This window comes from Tachypleus tridentatus, chromosome 5 (genome assembly GCF_004210375.1).
Source record: "Tachypleus tridentatus isolate NWPU-2018 chromosome 5, ASM421037v1, whole genome shotgun sequence".
Classification (NCBI taxonomy): Eukaryota; Metazoa; Arthropoda; class Merostomata; order Xiphosura; family Limulidae; genus Tachypleus; species Tachypleus tridentatus.
The window spans coordinates 53,441,566-53,465,614 of NC_134829.1; positions in this window are offsets into that span (position 1 = coordinate 53,441,566).

Genomic DNA, 24,049 nt, shown 5'->3' on the forward strand with positions numbered 1-24,049 from the left:
TACAAACAAGGGTTGACGATATATGGGATAGGTTTTACACCAGTCATATTTACACACATACAAACAAGAGATGATGATATATGGGATAGGTTTTACACCAGTCATATTTACACACATACAAACAAGAGATGACGATATATGGGATAGGTTTTACACCAGTCATATTTACACACATACAAACAAGAGATGATATATGGGATAGGTTTTACACCAGTTATATTTACACACATACAAACAAGAGATGACGATATATGGGATAGGTTTTACACCAGTCATATTTAACACATACAAACAAGAGATGATGATATATGGGATAGGTTTTACACCAGTCATATTTACACACATACAAACAAGAGATGACGATATATGGGATAGGTTTTACACCAGTCATATTTAACACATACAAACAAGAGATGATGATATATGGGATAGGTTTTACACCAGTCATATTTACACACATACAAACAAGAGACGACGATATATGGGATAGGTTTTACACCAGTCATATTTACACACATACAAACAAGAGATGACGATATATGGGATAGGTTTTACACCAGTCATATTTAACACATACAAACAAGAGATGATGATATATGGGATAGGTTTTACACCAGTCATATTTACACACATACAAACAAGAGATGATGATATATGGGATAGGTTTTACACCAGTTATATTTACACACATACAAACAAGAGATGACGATATATGGGATAGGTTTTACACCAGTCATATTTAACACATACAAACAAGAGATGATGATATATGGGATAGGTTTTACACCAGTCATATTTACACACATACAAACAAGAGATGACGATATATGGGATAGGTTTTACACCAGTCATATTTACACACATACAAACAAGAGATGACGATATATGGGATAGGTTTTACACCAGTCATATTTACACACATACAAACAAGAGACGACGATATATGGGATAGGTTTTACACCAGTCATATTTACACACATACAAACAAGAGATGAAGATATATGGGATAGGTTTTACACCAGTCATATTTACACACATACAAACAAGAGATGAAGATATATGGGATAGGTTTTACACCTTTTCCAAACTGTTTTTTTCTCAATTCATATGTGGTTGCAGATTAGGGAGTCTCATCATGTGTCTTATTGCTTGAGGACATGTTTAGTACTTAACGTATCGATGTTTATTATTAAAGTTCTGTAGTTTTAGTATTTGAGTTTCTGGTTTGGAAGAGAAAATGCATTACTTTGTACTCAAGGCCGGTCATTAGTCTGTTAAATTCGAATCGTTTCTGGTGACAAAAACAAGATTTTGTTCCAAAGAGTAGTTTATGTTTCAGAGTTATTTACAACTATAGAATAAGAAACAACAAAAATATCACCATCTGTTCCAACAACAACTCTTTGTTATACGAATACACTCGCATCAGTAATTATATCTTATAGAGTTCTTACCAACTAGCGATATTGTTGATGTTACAAAATATGAATTATTTTCAAGTGAACCTATCTACTTACTCTCTGAGAGTCATATAAGAAAATAGAACGCAATCCACTAATAATTTAATTTACATGTCCGGACCTCAAGTGAACTTATCCACTTATTTCGTGATAAGACTTTTTAAAGGTCTCTTAGCTCTGCACAAACTTTTACAAAGGAGGACAACTAAGTTATACCACGGAGACGCTTTATTAAGGATTATCCTGTTATACCATGATGAGGCTTTATTCAAAATAAACTGGTTCTGCTGTGAGAAAAGTTCGCTAGGATCAAATTAGCTCTACCATAAGAAGAGTTCGCTGAGATCTAATTAGCTCTACTATGGGAAGGCTTCACTAGGATCTAATTAGGTATACTATTAGGAGGCTTTACTATGATCTAATTAGGTCTATTATTAGGAGGCTTCACTACGACACGATTAGCTCTACTACGAGGAGGCTTTGCTAAAATCTACTTAGCTCAACAATGGAGAGGCTTTACTAAGCTTTAATTAGCTCCACTATGGGAAGGCTTCACTAGGATCTAATTAGCTCCACTATGGGAAGGCTTCACTAGGATCTAATTAGATCTACTATTAGAAAGATTTACTAAAATCTAATTAGCTCTACCATGGGGAGGGTTTGCTTATATTTAACTAATTTTAATACATGGATACTTTTTAATTGCAGTATGAGATGGCTTTATTAGGGACTAATTACCTACAATGGGCCTGGCATGGCCAAGCGCGTAAGGCGTGCGACTCGTAATCCGAGGGTCGCGGGTTCGCGCCCGCGTCGCGCCAAACATGCTCGCCTTCCCAGCCGTGGGTGCGTTATAATGTGACGGTCAATCCCACTATTCGTTGGTAAAAGAGTAGCCCAAGAGTTGGCGGTGGTTGGTGATGACTAGCTGCCTTCCCTCTAGTCTTACACTGCTAAATTAGGGACGGCTCGGTGCAGTGGACTAACAACGTACTCACTTAAAGAGTTGGCGGTGGTTGGTGATGACTAGCTGCCTTCCCTCTAGTCTTACACTGCTAAATTAGGGACGGCTCGGTGCAGTGGGCTAACAACGTACTCACTTAAATACCTGTTGAAGAATCCGCAAGCGATTGCGGCCCTATGTTCCTTGATGGAATCTAATGGTGATAACTAACTAATTACCTACAATATAAGACTTTAGGACCTAAAGAGACTTTGTTTCTTTAAAAAATGTCATTTTAAATATCATAATTAAAAAAAAAATTAGCCGAATATGAAAATTTTTTAATTCAAATGTTCAACATCAGAGGCGATACATACCTATCTAGTAACATTTGAGAATATATTCAAACACAAAGTTTTCAATAGACAAAGTGAAGAAGCCAGTGATGGAGGGATTTTATTTTCCATGTAAAGTCGAGATGTCTTAATGTGTTATGTGAGCATTATCCGATCAAGTGATATGTCCACTTCCATTCCTATCTCACTTTGTTCCGGGCACGGCGTGGTCAGGGGGTTAAGGCGTTCCGCTCGTAATCTGAGGGTCGCGGGTTCGAGTCCTTGTCGTACCAAACATGCTCGCACTTTCAGTCGTAGGGGCGTTATAATGTTACGGTCAATCTCACTATTTGTTGGTAAAAGTCTAGCCTAAGAGTTGACGGTGGGTGGTGCTGAATAACTACCTTACACTACTAAATTAGGGACGGCTAGCGCAGATAGCCCTCGTGTAGCTTTGCGCGAAATTCAAAAACAAACAAACTTACTATTCATTCCTTCATTCCTGTTACAGTAAACTATACGTGGACAATCTGAGAGACTTTCTTCATTCCTGTTACAGTAAACTATACGTGGACAATCTGAGAGACTTTCTTCATTCATATTACAGTAAACTATACGTGGACAATCTGAGAGACTTTCTTCATTCCTGTTACAGTAAACTATACGTGGACAATCTGAGAGACTTTCTTCATTCCTGTTACAGTAAACTATACGTGGACAATCTGAGAGACTTTCTTCATTCCTGTTACAGTAAACTATACGTGGACAATCTGAGAGACTTTCTTCATTCATATTACAGTAAACTATACGTGGACAATCTGAGAGACTTTCTTTGTTAAGTTAGTCTGTTTTTTAAATTACGATAAACTAAATTTCAGTAGTTTTTTGTCCAGGTCTAATCATCATATATTTGACAGACACTTGGCTTAGTTTAACTGTTTTAACCACAAACGTCGCGAAACGGACCAAGCACATGAATACTTGTAAACTATGGTTTACCCATAGTATCTGAACACTTATAAACTATAAATTCCGTATAGTATGTGAATACTTATAAACTATGGCTTACATATAGTATTTGATTACTTATAAACTATGGCGTACCTATAATTTCTGAATACTTATAAGCTCTAATTTAATAAAGAATAAAAGATATTTTAAAAGTATTTCATTTCAAACAAGATTCAGTGCTAGTCGTCAAGAAGGCCGCCATTTTGTTTTTGTAGGAATAATAATTCATCAAATATCCTAATCTGAGAAGTAATTTCATTCTTTAGTCCTAACTGTAATTAATTTTTTACCTTAATGATCTTCTGTTCCAGAGATACAAATAATTTATCCTGTTGTTTTCTTCAACTGTTCGTAAGGTAACATTTGTTTCCTAACATAAACAGCAAAAGACAGTGATTGCCTTCCGTGACATTAATCATATGTTTCGTTACGTTTGTTACATATTTCATTATGTCAGTCGTATGTTTATATATTTAAGGATTACTAAGGCGAAAATATTTTTTTTTTTCCCAAAATTGTTGTCATTATATTTCTGTGATAAATAGTCTAATGTCACCCTCTGGAAACGAGAGTAGTTTGTTATGTTGCCTCTTGCTGGTGAAGATTTCTATCGGGTATTTACTACATACAAAAAAAGCCTGACACGTGATAATGTTTCATATATTGTTAGAATATGTACGTTTATTAATTAGGAATGGATAGTATTGGTGACAAGACTAGTTGTTATTATCTTACAACTAGGTAGTGTTGGTGACAATGTAGTTGTTATTATCTTACAACTATGTAGTTGGTGACAATGGTAGATGTTATTGTGTTATAACTGTGTAGTGTTGGTGACAATGGTAGTTGTTATTGTATTACAACTGTGTATGTTGGTGACAATGGTAGTTGTTATTGTGTTACAACTGTGTAGTATTGGTGACAAGACTAGTTGTTATTGTGTTACAACTGTGTAGTGTTGGTGACAATGGTAGTTGTTATTGTGTTACAACTGTGTAGTATTGGTGACAAGACTAGTTGTTATTGTGTTACAACTGTGTAGTGTTGGTGACAATGGTAGTTGTTATTGTGTTATAACTGTGTAGTATTGGTGACAAGACTAGTTGTTATTGTGTTACAACTGTGTAGTGTTGGTGACAATGGTAGTTGTTATTGTGTTACAACTGTGTAGTGTTGGTGACAATGGTAGATGTTATTATGTTACAACCATGTAGTGTTGGTGACAATGGTAGTTGTTATTATGTTACAACTATGTAGTGTTAGTGACAATGGTAGTTATTATTGTGTTACAACTGTGTAGTATTGGTGACAAGACTAGTTGTTATTATGTTACAACTGTGTAGTGTTGGTGACAATGGTAGTTGTTATTGTGTTACAACTGTGTAGTATTGGTGACAAGACTAGTTGTTATTGTGTTACAACTGTGTAGTGTTGGTGACAATGGTAGTTGTTATTGTGTTATAACTGTGTAGTATTGGTGACAAGACTAGTTGTTATTGTGTTACAACTGTGTAGTGTTGGTGACAATGGTAGTTGTTATTGTGTTACAACTGTGTAGTGTTGGTGACAATGGTAGATGTTATTATGTTACAACCATGTAGTGTTGGTGACAATGGTAGTTGTTATTATGTTACAACTATGTAGTGTTAGTGACAAGACTAGTTGTTATTATGTAACAACTATGTAGTGTTGGTGACAATGGTAGTTATTATTGTGTTACAACCGTGTAGTATTGGTGACAAGACTAGTTGTTATTATGTTACAACCTGTGTAGTGTTGGTGACAATGGTAGTTGTTATTGTGTTACAACCGTGTAGTATTGGTGACAAGACTAGTTGTTATTGTGTTACAACCGTATAGTGTTGGCGACAATGGTAGTTGTTATTATCTTACAACCATGTAGTTGGTGACAATGGTAGTTGTTATTGTGTTACAACCGTGTAGTATTGGTGACAAGACTAGTTGTTATTGTGTTACAACTGTGTAGTGTTGGTGACAATGGTAGATGTTATTGTGTTATAACTGTGTAGTATTGGTGACAAAGATAGTTGTCATTGTGTTACAACTATGTAGTTGGTGAAAATCGTAGTTGTTATTATGTTACATTTATGTTGTATTGGTGACAAGACTAGTTGTTATTATGTTACAACCATGTAGTGTTGGTGACAATGGTAGATGTTATTGTGTTATAACCGTGTAGTGTTGGTGACAATGGTAGTTGTTATTGTGTTACAACCTGTGTAGTGTTGGTGACAATGGTAGTTGTTATTGTGTTACAACTGTGTAGTATTGGTGACAAGACTAGTTGTTATTGTGTTACAACCGTGTAGTGTTGGTGACAATGGTAGTTGTTATTGTGTTACAACCTGTGTAGTGTTGGTGACAATGTAGTTGTTATTGTGTTACAACCGTGTAGTGTTGGTGACAATGGTAGTTGTTATTGTGTTACAACCGTGTAGTGTTGGTGACAATGGTAGATGTTATTGTGTTATAACCGTGTAGTGTTGGTGACAATGGTAGTTGTTATTGTGTTACAACCGTGTAGTGTTGGTGACAAGACTAGTTGTTATTGTGTTACAACTGTGTAGTGTTGGTGACAATGGTAGTTGTTATTGTGTTACAACTGTGTAGTGTTGGTGACAATGTAGTTGTTATTGTGTTACAACTGTGTAGTGTTGGTGACAATGGTAGATGTTATTATGTTACAACTATGTAGTGTTGGTGACAATGGTGGATGTTATTGTGTTATAACTGTGTAGTATTGGTGACAAGACTAGTTGTTATTATGTTACAACCATGTAGTGTTGGTGACAACAGTAGTTGTTATTATGTTACAACTATGTAGTGTTGGTGACAATGGTAGATGTTATTGTGTTACAACTGTGTATTATTGGTGACAATGGTAGATGTTATTGTGTTACAAATGTGTAGTACTGATGACAATAGCTGTTATGTTATAACTATGTAGTGTTGATAACAACAATAAAACATGATAATGTTGGAGTATAATTTGGTTTAGGATATCGATTATTAAAATAATCACACCTAACAGAAGAATCACATATAAATATCATTCTTTCGATGTGTGATTTGTATGAGATTCCACTGTGGAACAGGTACCAAGTATACACATTAGGCAAGATGAATAAATAATGTATTACTTCAGCAAAATATTCCGTTTTTTGGGTTGCAATAATGTTAAGACTACTTCTTCTTTTTTAAACAGCAATTCGTGAGATAATTAACGTTTTTAAGAGGGTTAATTTGCATGTGCTTTATTACGATGTCGAAAAGGAACAACGATTTAATAATTCCTGGATATTTCACATACATACGAATGTATAAATGAAAACACATTAGGCTACTTATCTGTTGTTGATTAAAGCTCACCATTTTCGGTGGCTCAGCTTCAGTTTATAGCGTTAAGAATCAGGGCTCGATACCCGCGCTAGTCAAGAGAGCCCATTGTTTACTTTGGGTTCAATTACAAAGGGGTAAAAGTTTATATCTAATATGTCCTCATTTAGTAGTTCAGCAGTAAGATGATGGTTTATAATACTAAACTCGTGGTTCGATCCCTGCAATTGGCACAGCCCTGATACCACTCTCGTGGTTTTTTATTTCATTTAAAATAAACAGATAGGTTTCCCACATGTTTTTTATACTAACTTAAAACATGAGAATCACTTATTAATGTGTCAACATATGGTCTACTGTAAACCAGTTGTGGGATTTGGCCGCTAGTCTCATAAAACAATAAAATGTGGAGGACGAATTTTTTTCTTTTTGTATTTTCCGGCAGGAACATGGTGTGAACCACGGAACTTTGAATCCAATGTCCGGAACACTGACCGCTGCTCCTTCCTTAACCTTGATAATTATAAGTGAATAACAGTGCTAAAGTTTTAAATAAATGTCATAGGAATTTATTTTTGTCGGGGAATCGGAGCAACATTCGACGAGCCTGAAATCTTCAGATGTCGTTTACACGTAAAGGTCATTTATCATTGAGCAGCTTTATGACCGTTTATATAGCGTAACTATATAATATGACCGTTTTATTTTTTTTAGAAGAAATAAATATATTTTGTAAATGGAAGCATCTTTGTTTATTTGTTCTGTAAGAATTTCTTTATTTAAGGGTAACTGACCTCTGCTAATGCTTACAAAAACTGTCCAGTACAGTTATTAATTAAAACTTATTCTGTAGATTTATTAATTAAAAAATAACATATCCGGTGCTCTTATTGATTAAAAGAAAGACTTATCCTGTACAGTTATTAATTAGAACAAAACCTCTCTTGTAGAATGATTAATCAAAATAAAATCTTCCTCTAGAGTTATTAATTAAAAACTATTTTGTACTATTATTAATTTAAACAAAGCCTATTCTGTAGAGTCATTAACCACAACAAAACTTTCCCTATAGAATTATTAATTGAAATAAAACTTATTCTCTAGAGTGATTAATTCAAAGAAATGCTTTAATGTACAATTATTAATTAAAACAAAACATATTTTACAGTTATTAACTAAAACAAACATGCTGTACAGTTATTAATTAAAACAAGACACATGCTGTACCGTTATTAATTAAAACAAGACATATCCTGTACAGTTATTAAATAAAACAAGACATATTATGTACAGTTATTAATTAAAACAAGACATATGCTGTACAGTTATTAATTAAAACAACACATATGCTGTACAGTTATTAATTAAAACAAGACATATCCTGTACAGTTATTAAATAAAACAAGACATATGCTGTACAGTTATTAACTAAAACAAGACATATTCTGTACAGTTATTAACTAAAACAAAACATATGCTATACAGTTATTAATTAAAACAAGACATATCCTGTACAGTTATTAATTAAAACAAGACATATGCTGTACAGTTATTAATTAAAACAAGACATATTTTACAATTATTAACTAAAATAAGACATATGCTGTACAGTTATTAATTAAAACAACACATATTCTGTACAGTTATTAACTAAAACAAGACATATGCTGTACAGTTATTAATTAAAACAAGACATATTTTACAATTATTAACTAAAACAAGACATATGCTGTGCAGTTATTAATTAAAACAAGACATATTTTGTACAGTTATTAATTAAAACAACACATATTTTACCATTATTAATTAAAACAAGACATATTTTACCATTATTAACTAAAACAAGACATATTTTACCATTATTAATTAAAACAAGACATATGCTGTACAATTATTAATTAAAACTAGACATATTTTACAATTATTAATTAAAACAAGACATATGCTGTACAGTTATTAACTAAAACAAAAATGTGTTTGTACACAACAATAAATTACAGTTTCAATATCCAGCAAGTGTAGAACATATGTATGAGAACACGACACAGAATTGTTTTGGTTTTACATAGCAAAATCAATTTCAACGTGTTGATAACATTACTTTTCTTGCATGGTTTATTTGAACTATCTTATAACACTTGTACGACCTTGCTATGAACGTTATTCCGAATATGAAACTAGTAAAATATATAATTAATTAATCCTGTAATTTGCATTTGTTGTTGAGTTATCAAGAATTACAGTAATATAACTTTACTTAGTTCTAGGTCCGGCATGGCCAAGCGTGTTAAGGCGTGCGAGTCGTAATCTGAGGGTCGCGGGTTCACATCTTCATTGCGCTAAACATGCTCGCCCTTTCAGCAGTGGGGGCGTTATAATGTGACGGTCAATCCCACTATTCGTTGGTAAAAGAGTAGCCTTAGAGTTGGCGGTGGGTGGTGATGACTAGCTGCCTTCCCTCTGCCTTCCCACTGCTAAATTAGGGACGTCTAGCACAGATAGCCCTCGAGTAGGTTTGTGCGAAATTTAAAAACAAACAAACAAACAAACTTAGTTCTAAAGAAAACCTAATAAATATAATAATATTGAGAAATTCAAAAACCAATACATAATTTGTACATTTCGTGTTTTAATTTTAGGTTCTGACGGGTTGTTTTACATCTATTCTCTAAATAGGTGTTAATCTTAATTTCGCAGTACACAACAAAATCTGAACACCTAAGCCTTAAATAAATACAATTATTTTAAACAAAGCTTTTTAAATGGCTGGTTGTTTATTAAATACGATTTTAACAGGTAACCTACTGTTAATGATGATTTAGTTAGGACTACAGACTCCGATTTTTGTTATTTGTTTGTAATTAAGCACAACGCTACACAATAGGCTATCTGTGCTCTGCCAATCACAGGTTTTGAAACCCGGACTATAGTGTTGTAAGTCCGCAGGCATAGCGCTGTGCCACTGAGGGGACCACAGACTTCAGGGTCCTCATATTGTTTTAATAATTACTAAATCATGTATTAGCTTTGATATGTGTTCTTCATATAAATATAAACACCAATCTCATTTTGTTAAGATAGGACACGTGAAATCCCTTAATTGCTACTAAAAATATTATAGTATCACCTGGTGGTCCAATGGCGAACTTATAAACTTAGAACATCGGGGTTCGATTCTTGCATCTACATAGTATAGACAACAAACCGTGTAGCTTTGCGCTAGAACAAAGTAGCAATAATTTTTGATGACGCGAAATCTACATGAAATAAAAATGACAAGGTTAACCTGAAGATGACCTTGGAAGGTCGAAACGTTCTTCTTTCCTTTTCAATAAAAGTGCTAATACCGATACCAGGCGTTCTGAGATACAAACTAGCAATAAGAAACAGACGTACAGTACAAAGCATTAAAATTTCTTTCTCTTTTAACCGAACGAGTTCATATATATATATATTCCTTCGTGTTTATTGTGGTTATTGTTTGCTTAGCGCAAAACTACACAGTGGGCTATTTGCATATTTGTACTCTGAATACCGTGGTGAATCGAACACCTAACTGCTGAACTAGGGAAGAGGTATCTTTGTGTTATACACATCTCAAGATTAAAGAACGTCTATGAGCCTTTGACTCCTAATAATAGCAGAAACTGGGTGATGAACAAGTCTTTGTTCTAAACATAACCAAATTTAATCACTAGTTAACCTGAGAGTCGAAGGTTCGAATCCCCATCACACCAAACATGAAGGGGGCGTTATAATGTGATGGTCAATCCCACTATTCGTTGGTAAAAGAGCAGCCCAAGAGTTGGTGGTGGGTGGTAATGACTAGTTGTCTTCCCTCTAGTTTTACACTGCAAAATTAGGGATGGTCAGCGCAGATAGCCCTTGAGTAGCTTTTCGCGAAATTCAAAACAAAACTAAAATCACACTTAAAATATGGGAGTTCGTATTTGTACACGTAGAAGAATTAATTAATTTGTACAATTAAAACTTTTGAAAGTCGTATTTTACGTATAAACTTCTCCACCCAATATAAAGTGTAATAATTCTGAGCCTGAAAATGCATAGATTAAATTTGCCCTATTAAATGACAATAACAATGAATAACGCGATAAAAATTGAAAGATACTATTTTAATGGAGTGTCTGAAGTTGCTCTATTGAGATATAAAACTATTAGGACGACGCTGTTATTGCTGACAAGTTGTTAAAGAGCAGTTTTATTGGTATCAAACAATAACGATAATTTTGTCTGCATCTAATTGCCATATGGCTTTACAATAGAGAGAGCTGGTGTTCTCTGTAATTAAGCGTGGTCATGTACTGTGGTTTTTGTCGAAGGTCGTAACGTTCGACTCGCTTTAGCTAATATAGTGAAATTAAAAATGTGGTTTTCTGCCCGCTAGATTGAAGGTTAAAAACAAGAAAAACACTGAACATTTGATATAATCAACAGGTTTATTCATAAAGATACATGATTGACGCTTATTTAAATATGCGTGGAACTGATTGTATAAAATAAAAATAAATCAATGGTTAACGTGCCGGAGTTAGAATTACATGTTGCATTTTTTTTTCATGTTGTTTTTAATATTTTTCTTACGTAGGAAAACGTCCGAGGCTATACGAGCGTATTACGTAAATCATAGTTCCAGAATCGTTAACGTTTCTCGGCTTCGATACGCGCATATATTCTCGATCGTTTTTATTCAACTAATATACGATGCGTGATGTCGTGTTTTTATTTTACGCCCATTACTTGTACGAGAAAGGTGGCCATGAAATAATTTATAGGTGAATTTACTCAGAGTTTTAGGTGTATAAAGAAAAAAACCGCTTTATTATCTCCGGCTGAACATTTTTCAATCTTTCCCCAAGGACAAAAAACAGGTTGTATTGTGTGTGTCGCTACAACACGCGGGAAAATGCTGATATGAGGTTCAACACCGTTTGTGCTAGCACTCGTACGATATTAGGTCAGGAAAGATGAAAATCACATAAAGAACGTTATTTTCTAAACACAAAGACATCTTGCGTGAAATTTCACTCGTTTTTTTCTTTTATTTTCTCTGCCTTCCGATAAATGAAAGTGGAACAATCCACTGACAGTATCTCTAAGCCTAGCTATTACCCCTTCAGCACATACTTTACGAAATCATCTGTGTCTAGTGTCTCATACGTCATAAAATTCTACCAGGAAAAAAAACGGATTTATGTTCCGAAACGCTATTCACATTTTGTAAGTCACTTCAATACCCAGCTTAAACAATTAGACAATCAGAACCCAAGTTAAAAAACAGCGCAAACAGTAACGCAATATAACGTGAAGATTACAGGTTTGAGAGTATATTCTTCCTAACCATCGTGGAATAATGCCACTGTAAAAACAAACAAAATATTTTTGTTTGTTTGTTTTGAATTTTCGCACAAAGCTACTCGAGGGCTATCTGTGCTAGCCGTCCCTAATTTTGCAGTGTAAGACTAGAGGGAAGGCAGCTAGTCATCACCACCCACCGCCAACTCTTGGGCTACTCTTTACCAACGAAAGTGGGATTGACCGTCAATTATAACGCCCCCACGGCTGGGAGGGCGAGCATGTTTAGCGCGACTCGGATGCGAACCCGCGACCCTTAGATTACGAGCGCATGCCTTAACGCGCTCGGCCATGCCGGGCCTTCAAACAAAATAAAACATAATTTTACGGTAAAAGGGCTGTTAATAAAGTTGCTAAGAAAAATATTTTAGTTTTAAGGTGATCACCTCAGTCTTCGAAGCCCGGCATGGCCAGGAGGTTAAGGCTCTCGACTCGTAATCTGAGGATAGCGAGTTCTTATCCCCGTCGCACCAAATATGCTCGCTCTTTCAGCCGTGTGGGCGTTATAATGTGACGGTCAATCCCACTATTAGTTGGTAAAAGAGCAGCCCAAGAGTTGGCGGTGGGTGGTGATGACTAGCTGCCTTTCCTCTAGTCTTACACTGCTAAATTAGGGACGGCTCGCGCAGATAGCCCTTGAGTAGCTTTGCGCGAAATTCAAAACAAACAAAAGCATGTCTATTTAAAACCAGATTATGCCCGCTTCCTACTTTCAAAAAAGGAACGTAGCTTAAAGTTGAAAGTATCAGAACGTTTATTAAAAAAGAGCATCTTACCCTCAAACTGAATTATATTTAGTGTAGAATCCCTATGAGATATATCATTATTTCTTTACAAAGTTAAATTCAGTAAGGGATATTTACATAGGTTGCGTGTTATAGACATGAGAGATTTTTTAAACCCATATCTTATTCCATAAATGTGCTTAAACCAGGTCACATGTCAGAGAATTACACCAATAAAACAGTTACTTTGTGTAAAATGTTCATTGTTAGTAATATTATTTCAAAATGGATGTAACTTATGTTTCAGAAGAATGTTATCGGTTTTTATTTTAACTTTCGTTCAGTGGTCTGTTTTGAATTTTGCTCAAAGCTACACAAGGGCTATCTGCGCTAGCCATCTCTAATTTAGCAGCGTAAGACTAGAAGGAAGTCAGCTAGTCATTACCACCCACCGCCAATTCTTGGGCTAATCTTTTATCAACGAATAGTCGGAATGACCGTCACATTATAACACCCACACGGCTGAAAGGGCGAGCATGTTTTGTGTAACGGGGATTCGAACCCGCGACCGTCGGATTACGAGTCGAGTGCCTTAACCACCTGGCCATGCCGGAGCTAGCGCAAAGCTCCACGAGAACTGTCTGCGCGAGCCGTCCCTAATTTAGCAATGTACGATTAGATAGAAGGCAACTACTAGTCATCACCGCCCACCGCTAACACTTGGGGTATTTTTTGCAAACGAATAGTAAGATTGACCATCTCTTTATAACGCCCTCCACGACTGAAATGACGAGCATATTTGGTCTGATAGGGGCTCGAACCTGAGACCCTCAGATTGCAGTTAAGCGCCCTACTCATCTAGTCATGCTGGACCTCCTTAGTGAACGTTCTTATTCTTCAAGATCTGTGTGAAAAAGACACTAATGATGCACCAGCACTAGTATCACTTACTGTGTTTAGAGTGCACATAAACACCAGGGTGCACATAATCCCCAGGTTTTAAGATTACAATAAAACAAAGACAAAGATACTTATCGATATGTTAAAAAATCGATTTTGATATACAAGTCCGCTTTACATACTTTATAAACGATTAAAATTATCTCCATTCTATACTAGCAATATTTTATTCAATTTATTACAGGCTGGTTTGTTTTTTTCATTTCAACTTGTTTCTTTTATCTGGAATAGTCGCTACAGAATTAAAGGTTTTTCACATTAACATCAGTCATTATGATCACGATATGTATATATAACGTTTGAATGTTGAGAAGGTGAAAAAAAAACTCCTCTGGTTATCTGATAACGAACAATAAGACGAATGAGTAATATTTACTTCTGTGAAGCCTTTTATGATACATACGGTTCTCAGGATCTCATATAAGTATTCAGACCTCTGAGACTTCATCAAAATAATAAATAACTAACCATTCATATAACAATATTTTTGTTACTTTGGACTTTAGACAAGACATATTGAACACATCAACCGTATTGTGCTAAACCTATAACTTAATCAAATAAAATCAAAGTACCTTTTTCAAAACTCCACGGACAGTTGGAGACCATAAATGATATAAATTCGAGAATCCATACTATCAAAACTCTAACAGTGACGGTACTTGTGGATGAAAACTCTAACAGTGGCACTACTCGTGGATGGAACCTCTAACAGTGGCGGTACTTGTGGATGGAACCTCTAACAGTGGCGGTACTTGTGGATGAAAACTCTAACAGTGGCACTACTCGTGGATGGAACCTCTAACAGTGGCGGTACTTGTGGATGGAACCTTTAACAGTGGCGGTACTTGTGGATGGAAGGTCTGACGGTGGCGGTACTTGTGGATGGAAGGTCTGACTGTGGCGGTACTTGTGGATGGAAGGTCTGACGGCGGCGGTACTTGTGGACGGAAGCTCTAACATTAGTGGTACTCGTGAATGAAAACTCTAAAAGTGGCGGTACTCGTGGATCAAAACTCTCACATTAGAGGTACTAGTGGATGAAAGTTCTAACAGTTGTCAGTTTGTTGTTTTGTGTTTTGAAACAGAGTTCTTTAAAAGATCATTACAAGATGATTCATTACACTTGAACGAAAGTTTTCTTAATTCTGCTTGTTAATTAAGTAATCAGACACGTTCAGGTAATGTCCCTAACAAATAACAACATTTTCCCAGAAGTAAAAACAATTGTTTTTAAAACCTAGACTGATAATGATAACAGAGAGTCCAGCATTCAACAGTGGCTTTATGTAATGTTTTATAATAATTCTTTTTATCACATAGAGAGATACAGACTATCGTAAAGAGTAGCGGAGCTCAACCGGTCTTCCATAAAGGTTCCCTCTTTCCTTCGATACATTAATTCTTCACTTTCACAATAGTTCTATGTTTGTTTTATAATATACACCGACATCAAGTTGAAAACATCAACTGTGAGCAATAAAAGATACACGGCCTGAGGTTTTAAAAATTACTTCAAAGCATTCCAGCCATCGAATTGGTTGAGGTGATCAGAAAAAGTCTGAGTCCAAATGAGTGTCCCCGTTTTGTTGAGTGACAAGACAATGACTTCTGAAGTTTCTGAAAAGATCGTTATTAGTAAAATGAGAAACGCTTCAAAGACCAGTTTGGACTCGTCCAACCGAGCACTAATCTGGCGAAGTTCACTGTTCTTAAGCAGCACAGCACTAATTACATACTTGTCGTTAGTAATTTCAACGTTCCCTGACTGGGCTTTTGTTCTTGATGTTGCAATGAAGTGGTACTTTGTGTGTATTTAATATCTTTCGAACTACAAATTTACAACCCCTCTCTCTTTGTAACACTCTCGTACCCGACTGTCTGATGAATAAAGAATCTCTGTATACAGAGTCTAAGTTTCGATACATAGAAGTAAGTGACAAATATACCCTGTAGCTTGTTATCCAACAAAACCGCTTCAACTGTCAAAGAGGCTTGTGCAGAAACGCGTGGAGTATTTCATAACTAAATAGGCTTCCATCAAGCCTCTCGTGCAACACTTCATTAAAACATCTTACAAGTTTTGCTCTTAAGGAACTTTTAACACGTGATACAAGGTGTCCGAAATTTTTATATGATCTACTATTTTGGTGCAAGTTTTGGAACAAAGAAAGTATTCGCAAAATTATTACACAAGGTCGAGGTTAAATTTACAGTACAAGGTTCAAACGAGTGAATTTAAACTGTGCAAAAAGTTCTTAGACTATAAAAGGTCCAGATGAGTGAATTTGGACTGTGGTCTTTACATGAAGTTATAACAGCTGGTTTACACGGATGTACTTTGTTATTAATTCTGTATTAATAATATTATTTTTCATTATTAGGTTAATAACGGCTTTACGATTAACCTAAATCCCTTAACTTGATGAATCATCGTGAATTAATGTTGGGATTATGGGCGAAAATTTTTCTAACAGCAAGAATACCTAACTCTTAAAACAATGTGTTCTAATTATTATAATTAAGAAACTAAGACCTTGATTGTTATAAATAATACACCACTTAAATCATTTGGCAGTAATAAACAATTGCTAAATCAAGATATTCTGCAGCAATTGTGATTTTAAATGTAATTATTACTTGATAATTAGATGAGATCCTACTATACCAATGACTAAGAATTATATATTTAATTACCAATACTCATTACTGGATTGATTTTTAGCCTTAGTCTAAGTAGATAGTTTGTTTTATCAGAAGTTAAAATTAATCACCTATTATAGGGTAATCACACCAGGCGGGTAAGAAGCCTTATCAACTGTCGTAATCGAAATATATTGACAAGCAATGCAGCCATTGTTGTACTTTTTATAATTAAACATAACAAATTAGGAAAGTGTCTCTGGAAGTAACTCTATAGACATATAATCAGTGGTTTGCTGCTTTAGTGTGGGAAGTTTAACAAAGTTAATGATATTAGGCTTAGAGCAGCGTGTGAGTTCTAAGTACTTATATGACAGAAAACAGTTTTCTACTTCTCAACTTCTCCACGTACTCCAAAAATAGATTACTGGGTAAGAAATATCTGTTTTTAAATTACGTTTTCTTTGTTGAAGAACGAAAATGTGTAAATACGTAAGTACTATTTTCAAATACTGTTGCTTTTTATAGAATGTACAAAGTAATTTTTTGAGAAAGAACGGTTTGTTTATGGAGAATTACTCGTACAGTTAGTTATTACTTTAGTATTGTCCTCCAGACACATTTCAATTAAATCTTTATAGTCCATTAGATCTATTTTAAGTAAACCATTTCAGTCCAGCAAATAGATTTCATGGTATGTTTCATTGTCTCCCAAAAAATACAATGTTCTCAAATTTTAAATAAATATTACCAGAAAAACTAAAGCTCTGACCTTTTATTTCCTCTTTCTATCAATAGCCAAGTTTCTTAAACGAATTTAATTGTCTAGGCCTGTTGGAAATACACTATTTTAATAATAATTTAAAGAACTTTGTTTTAGGTTCAGTTAGTAGGGTAAAGACTTTACTTAGAATTCTTTCTTGATCACATTACAAATGTAAAGACTTTACCACCTTCTTTTGTTGGTAACCATTACAAATGCAAAGACCTTACCACCTTCTTTTGTTGGTCACCATTACAAATATAAAGACCTTAGTACCTTCTTTAATTGGGCACCATTACAAATATAAAGACCTTACCACCTTCTTTTGTTGGTCACCATTACAAATATAAAGACCTCACCACCTTCTTTTGTTGGTCACCATTACAAATATAAAGACCTTAGCACCTTCTTTAGTTGGGCACCATTACAAATATATAGACCTTACCACCTTCTTTTGTTGGTCACCATTACAAATATAAAGACCTCACCACCTTCTTTTGTTGGTCACCATTACAAATGTAAAGACCTTACCACCTTCTTTTGTTGGTCACCATTACAAATATAAAGACCTTAGCACCTTCTTTAGTTGGGCACCATTACAAATATAAAGACCTTACCACTTTCTTTTGTTGGTCACCATTACAAATATAAAGACCTTACCACCTTCTTTTGTTGGTCACCATTACAAATGTAAAGACCTTACCACCTTCTTTTGTTGGTCACCATTACAAATGCAAAGACCTTAGCACCTTCTTTAGTTGGGCACCATTACAAATATAAAGACCTCACCACCTTCTTTTGTTGGTCACCATTACAAATATAAAGACCTTACCACCTTCTTTTGTTGGTCACCATTACAAATATAAAGACCTTAGCACCTTCTTTTGTTGGGCACCATTACAGAAATAAGAATCTTACCACCTTCTTTTGTTGGTCACCTTTACAAATGTAAAGACCTTACCACCTTCTTTTGTTGGTCACCATTACAAATGTAAAGACCTTACCACCTTCTCTTTTGTTGGTCACCATTACAAATATAAAGACCTAAGCACCTTCTTTTGTTGGGCACCATTACAAATGTAAAGAAGATTTTACCATTTTCTTTTGTTGGTCACCATTACAAATGTAAAGACCTTACCACCTTCTTTTGTTGGTCACCATTACAAATATAAAGACCTTACCACCTTTTTTTGTTGGGCACCATTACAAATGTAAAGACCTTATGCATTAATATGTGAGACCTTTAGTTATATGGTCATTATTACAAATGTAAGGATTTTACTTTCAACCTAGTTTAATTGCTATTACCAACGTAATGGTTTTACTTTTCACCCTTTAAAGACATAGGGAAGGTGCGGTTATATCTTTAAAGACATCGGAAGGTACGATTATATCTTTAAAGACATAGGAAGGTGCGGTTATATCTTTAAAGATATCGGGAAGGTACGATTATATCTTTAAAGACATAGGGAAGGTGCGGTTATATCTTTAAAGATATAGGGAAGGTGCGGTTATATCTTTAATTTCACATTATTTAAAAATTATTCAAACCGCTTTAGTATGACATTTTCAGTGGGGACTACAGGGGGGGACATGTCCTCGGGCTTACCAGTATGGCTTCTTTACTTACTTACTATTTTCCCCAAAAGTCGAGTTCTCTTTCCTGGTTCCGACTTACACACCCAGTATCAACTCTAACCTAATAAAAGTAATTGCAGCCTCACCTCGAGTCAATAGTTTGAATACTGATCAGTTTCATTTTATTACGACAATTTTTTTTTATCCAGGTAGTTACGTTTCTAAGGCTATCCTTAACCAACTTTTCCACACAGAAATAAACTCATGGTCAAGTGGTTACAGTGCTCGACTCGTAGTCTGAGGGTCGCGGGTTCGAATCCCCGTCGCACCACATATGCTCGCCCTTTCAGCAGTGGGAGCGTTATAATGAGACGATCAATACCACTATTCGTTGGTAAAAGAGTAGTCCAAGAGTTGGCGGTGGTTGAGGATGACTAGCCGCCTTCTCTCTAGTCTTACACGGCTAAATTAGAAAAGGCTAGTATAGATAGCCCTCGTGTAGTTTTGCGCGAAATTCAAAACAAACAAACCAAGCCAACCAGAAACAAACAGCACTAATATGTTATTGCTGTGTTAATGGGTGAGAAACAGTGCAATTAGAAGCCAGCTTAATGATGTCTTAAGTTCTTTTTGCAACTTATAGAACAACCAAATGATATGTCGGGCAAGGAAGACCAACATCTCGGCTCCTTTTATCTTTCTCTCTCTCTTGATGAGTTACTAAAGATACAGGAAAAATTAATGAAATAAGAAGCGTTTCTAACACTCACTTTGAAGGTCGATGTTTGTAAAATCAACCCCGAGGAATCCATGGGATAAGATTTGACCTATAATGTGATATTTTGTGCTGCATCTAACTAGTAAAACACTAACAACTGAAGATCACACTAGAATCTGCCATTCACTGTACTCCGTTGTACATTAGTAGGTACTTTATCTTTAAACAAAATGGCGGCCATACATGTACAAATCGCCTAGTGTAAGGGAAGGTAGCTAGCCATCACCACCCACCGCCAACTCTTTTGCTACTTTTTTTACCAATGAATAGTAGAATTTACTATCACATTATAACTCCCTCACGGCTGAAAGGGCAAGCATGTTTGGTACAACGGGGATTCGAAACCGCGACCCTCAGATTACGAGGCCTTCACCACCTGAGTGTCTCTTCTGAAGAATAATAAAACCAACTCTTGGTATTGCTTGTGTGCACAAAACTATAGCTAATAAAAAGGAAGACAAGTCTCTTGGTGTTGCTGGTGTGCACAAAACTATAGCTAATAAAAAGGAAGGCAAGTCTCTTGGTGTTGCTGGTGTGCACAAACCTATAGCTAATAAAAAGGAAGACAAGTATAACAATATAACTACAGATTAACATAATTACAGTGATTACAGATTAATGTAATTACAGTGATTACAGATTAATGTAATTACAGTGATTACAGATTAACATAATTACAATGATTACAGATTAATGTAATTACAGTGATTACAGATTAACATAATTACAATGATTACAGATTAATGTAATTACAGTGATTACAGATTAACATAATTACAGGGATTACAGATTAATGTAATTACAAGGATTGCAGATTAACATAATAACAGTGATTACAGATTAATGTAATTACAGGGATTACAGATTAACATAATTACAGGGATTACAGATTAATGTAATTACAGGGATTACAGATTAATGTAATTACAAGGATTGCAGATTAACATAATAACAGTGATTACAGATTAACATAATTACAGGGATTACAGATTAACATAATTACAGGGATTACAGATTAACAGATTATTTATACTCTTCTATAATAACATACTTTCATTTTTCAATACTTCTTTATAGAATAAAAATTACTATGGTTACTTATGTTATATATATATCGGTCCAAACTAGTCATTACAAAAATAAATATACATATATATCGGTCCAAACTAGTCATTACAAAAATAAATATACATATATATCGGTCCAAACTAGTCATTACAAAAATAAATATACATATATATCGGTCCAAACTAGTCATTACAAAAATAAATATACATATATATCGGTCCAAACTAGTCATTACAAAAATAAATATACATATATATCGGTCCAAACTAGTCATTACAAAAATAAATATACATATATATCGGTCCAAACTAGTCATTACAAAGTAAATATACATATATATCGATCCAAACTAGTCATTACAAAAATAAATATACATATATATCGGTCCAAACCAGTCATTACAAAAATAAATATACATATATATCGATCCAAACTAGTCATTACAAATATAAATATACATATATATCGGTCCAAACTAGTCATTACAAAAATAAATATACATATATATCGGTCCAAATTAGTCATTACAAAAATAAATTTACATATATATCGGTCCAAACTAGTCATTACAAAAATAAATATACATATATATTAATGCTTGAAATATATATGCTCATTGAATTACACTTTGTAACAAAATGTTTACTTTTTCTTGTTCTTGGTCAGAAAGTGTTATTTCCCAATTACTTATACCTAAAGTAAATGGAAAAGACCTATTTTTCTCTTCAACCTTTGCTTTTGTGACCTGGGAGCATATAACAAAAACATGACGGGAGACTATATTTGGGGTTTGATAGTGAAAGTGATTTACATTACAGTCGCAAATTTCGAAAAACTCTTCACTTCTAAACATCTTTGTTCATTTTTGTTTAATTTTGGTATAAATACGTGAAAATCTTGATTCATATGTTGTTTTATTCAGACCTTATGTAAACGAAAATGTGCAAATTTGTCCGTTTTTACATAGAAAATAGGTTAATTTCTAAATTTCATTATCCAGGTCACAAAAGCAAAGTTTGAAGGGAATAATGGCCATTTTCTGTACTTTTACAACATAAGCAATTAAGAAATAACACATACTATCCAGAAACAAAATTTGTGTTACATAGTGTTATTAAGCGGTGAGTTTCTAAACTACGGCATTTAAGTCATATTTGTGGACAGAAAACACACAGTCAGTCATGTATTTTTGCATTACGTTCAACAAACAATTTCTGAAGGTTTTTTTCACACCATAAAAACCGATCGTTTGTAGACTGTCGCCTCGCCTTCGCTTGCGCTCGTCCTCGAATTGATATCTTCGTACCTGTGTGAGTATCTTACTAGCGACACCTATAGGCTTATTCTTCTGGAATGGTCGTAAATTAGAAGAGAGAAGACAATTAATTAAGGTTCTTGATCTTCATTGACTTCCTTTCCTCTCCGGATTCGGTTTCTATCCTTGAGTTGAATTTATAACCAAAATGTATCATAAAACATGGAAGACGGACCATCCCACTACTTTAATATTACATGTGTATACATGTATATGCATGGCTATAAATCAGATGTCCAGGGAAGGGTCCTTCGATGAAAACTACATTGTCAGTCACAAGAAGGTTTACGTAAAATTCATAGTTTTGTTTGCTGTATTATTATTTCTCATATATCTATGTGTTTATTACGGATTTGAAAAATTAAGGACAGTTTGTGTTAACGTAAGATTAGGGACAATTTGTGTTACCGTAAATTAATTCTGGAGTTACATTCTTGTAATCCCTACATCGGTAATAAGAAGCAATCGATTAACTTCCGTCATTGTGGATGTAACATGAAACTGCCTTCTTTTACATACACATACTGGTGGCAAAGCGGTATGTCTGTTGTTTTATAACGCTAGAAATCAGGTTTCGATAGCGGCGGTCAGCGCAGCACGAACAGTTGGTTTTGTAGTTTTCTCCTTCATTACAAACAAACCATGAAAGTTCTCTTGATGTTTAGATAGAGCTTGTTTTATCGAAGTGGACTTGAGATACAACACTTAGGGGGCGCTTCTGTTCTCATGCACACACACACAGGCATGCGTATAGCTGCAAAGATGTAAAGTGATAGGTTTGATCTGTTTTGTATTTCGTGCAAAGCTACACGAGAGCTACCTACGCTAGCCGTCCCTAGTGTAAGACTAGAGAGAAGGCAGCTAGCCATCACCACCTACTGCTGACTCTTGGGCCACTCTTTTACCAACGAATAGTGGGATTGACCGTCACATTATAACGCCCCTGCTGTAAGGGCGAGCATGTTTGGTGTGAAGGGGATTCGATCCGCGACCCTCAGATTACGAATCGAGTGCCTTATCCACCTGACCAAGCCGGGCGTAGGTTTGATTGCACCGACGGAAATGTAAAATAGCTTACTACACTAATTACTTGTGGAAATAAGGCTAAGCTCTCTCTATATATCCTCAATTAGTTCCAATAGTTCTGCTTTAAACGTTTACTTGTCTTCAGGATTAATGTTCCGATAGCTATAAATAGAAAAACCCAAGTTCTCTGGGTAATTCCAAACCCACTCAAGTTCTCTTGGTGATTCCGAACCCACCCAAGTTCTCTGAGTGATTCCAAACCCACCCAAGTTCTCTGGGTGATTCCGAACCCACTCAAGTTCTCTGGGTGATTCCAAACCCACCCAAGTTCTCTGAGTGATTCCAAACCCTTTTACGACTTTGCATTTTCTAAAGACCTCACTTCCCCTACACATCACTTTATCAAGTAGCTACATCACACTTACGCCACGGCTGATTGAATGGCCTTTTAACTCCTCACACCATCATCTGATGACCAATTTGAGATCTAATAACAGTTTTTAATCTAGGAGGTCAAATCCTTTCGATAAATGTATTTGAACACGCTTAAGATCCCATAGACTGTTTTACTCTAACCCCCTCCTAAAATAATTTTAAATTAAGGGTAGACTGGCGTAAATCCTAATGAATAACAAAAGAAAAGCGGGTGTGCGCGCGCGTCACTCTTAGTATTGCTGATACTTGTTGTTTTTGAAGTTAAGCACAAGCAATGCA